We start from the raw sequence: 2,500 nt of genomic DNA, 5'->3' as shown, positions 1-2,500 counted from the left end.
GCCTCTAGTCGATAGAATAATGTAGGTAAGGGAAGTCGGCAAATTGGATCCGTAACTTCGGGATAAGGATTGGCTCTGAGGATCGGGGCGTGTCGGGCTTGGTCGGGAAGTGGGTCAGCGCTAACGTGCCGGGCCTGGGCGAGGTGAGTGCCGTAGGGGTGCCGGTAAGTGCGGGCGTTTAGCGCGGGCGTGGTCTGCTCTCGCCGTTGGTCGGCCTCGTGCTGGCCGGCGGTGCAGGATGCGCGCGCCTGCGCGGCGTTCGCGCCCCGGTGCTTCAACCTGCGTGCAGGATCCGAGCTCGGTCCCGTGCCTTGGCCTCCCACGGATCTTCCTTGCTGCGAGGCCGCGTCCGCCTTAGCGTGCTCCTCCGGGGGCGCGCGGGTGCGCGGATTCTCTTCGGCCGCCATTCAACGATCAACTCAGAACTGGCACGGACTGGGGGAATCCGACTGTCTAATTAAAACAAAGCATTGCGATGGCCCTAGCGGGTGTTGACGCAATGTGATTTCTGCCCAGTGCTCTGAATGTCAACGTGAAGAAATTCAAGCAAGCGCGGGTAAACGGCGGGAGTAACTATGACTCTCTTAAGCCCGCTGATTTTCGCAGAGTGGAAGACCGCACCAGGGGCTTGGGGGGGTTACCAGCCCCCCCTCGCACTATCCCTTTTTTTTTTAGTTGGGGGCAGTATTCAGAGAAAAAGTGGTGGCCCTTCCGCTGAAGGTGCCACCCCAACTCCCCCAGCACCTAGCCGGCCAACCGGCCGTGCCGAAAATCTTGTAACTTTTGCAGCTGTATACGCCTGTAGTGAGTGCCACCGCAGCTTCACCACCAAGAACGGTCTCGGGGTCCATCGCCGCCGCCAACACCTTGCGGCCGCCAACGCGGAGATCGTCACGGAGAGGCATCGCGCGAGGTGGACGGAGGAAGAAGTCCTGTCGCTCGCCAAGGCGGAGGCCGAACTGTTCCTCGAGAGGGACGCCCGGTTCTTCTTTGTAAATCAAGAGCTCATCAGGATGTTCCCCGACCGAACGCTTGAGGCAATCAAGTGCCGACGGCGGCAAGCTGCCCACAAGCAGCTTGTCCGCCAATTCATGGAGGCGCTTGAGATCGGTCGGGGGGAAGAGCCGGCGTCCCGCCGGGGAGCGGCGAGCCCGCTGCCTGACGCGGGCGAGGCCGCTGCGCCGCCCGTCGACGCAGCCGAGGACTTCGCGGCCGACACCACCGGGCCGCCGCCGGAGGGGCCGACTGACGCCGCCATCTGGGAGCATCTGGCGGGGCTACCCGCTTCCGCCCAGCGTTTCTCTGCCCTGGATCGTGTCATAGGTCTGGGGCGGGGCACGCCGCCCGATGTCATCCTGGGCATGCTCCCGGATGCCCTTGCGTCGGTCGGGTCCAGAGGGGAGAGATCGATCACCAGGACACAGCGGCCGCGCCAACCATCGAAGCGGCCGCCTGCCGCGCCGCCGACGCAGAAGCGCAAGCGGCGCCGCTGGGAGTACGCGAGAACGCAGGATGCCTTCCGACGGTCGCGTGCACGTTGCGTGCGCGGCCTCTTGGATGGCACCCTGCTCCAGCCGCCACCTGCCATCCCTGGTCTGCTGGACTTCTGGGCGGACCTCTTCACCAAGAAGCCCATCTCCACCGCGGGCTTCATTCGTGACCGCCTCCTCCCGCACTCGGAGCCTGTCGCTCCCGAGTGCCTATGGGGGCCGGTCACACATGAGGAGGTCGCCGCCGCGTTGCCGCCCAGGGGATCAGCAGCCGGGCCGGACGGCCTTACCCCAGCGGAGTTGCGGCGCCTGCCGCACGAAGTCCTGGTGAAAGTGATGAATCTCTTCCTTCTGGCCCGCGCCCTTCCGGAACGCCTGCTTCGCGCGCGAACGTCCCTTCTCCCGAAGACGGCTGCACCAACATCCCCCGCTGACTTTCGCCCCATTACGGTCTGCTCGGTGTTGGCGCGGACCTTTCACAAGGTTCTCGCGTCACGCCTGATGCGCGCATGTGCTGTGGACGAACGTCAGCGGGCATTCATCCCTCGGGATGGGATGTTGGAAAATACCTTCATCTTGGACACTGCTCTCACCGACGCAGTTCGCTCCTGCCGCTCTGTCTTTGTGGCATCGATCGACGTATCTAAGGCATTCGATTCGGTAGATCATGCTGCCCTTCGCCCCGTGCTGAAGGCGCATGGCCTGCCGGATTGTTTTGTCGAGTATGTCGAGCGGTGCTACGAGGGCAGCACGACAGTGATAGCGGACGGCGCCGGCGTGGGCGTGTCTGTGCAGCCAGCACGGGGCGTTCGCCAGGGCGATCCCCTCTCCCCCCTCCTGTTCAACTTTGCGGTGGACTACGTTTTAGGCCAACTGCCCTCCCACATCGGAGCTCGGATCCTCGGTCGCAGAGTCAACGCTGCGGCCTTTGCAGATGACGTCTTGCTGTTTGCAGCGACCCCGAGGGGCTTGCAGTCCCTCATCGACGCAGCTACCGCAGCCCTCGCCCA

The sequence above is a fragment of the Schistocerca serialis genome, unplaced genomic scaffold (genome assembly GCF_023864345.2).
Source record: "Schistocerca serialis cubense isolate TAMUIC-IGC-003099 unplaced genomic scaffold, iqSchSeri2.2 HiC_scaffold_964, whole genome shotgun sequence".
Taxonomy (NCBI): domain Eukaryota; kingdom Metazoa; phylum Arthropoda; class Insecta; order Orthoptera; family Acrididae; genus Schistocerca; species Schistocerca serialis.
Note: the sequence above shows the minus strand (reverse complement) of the source record.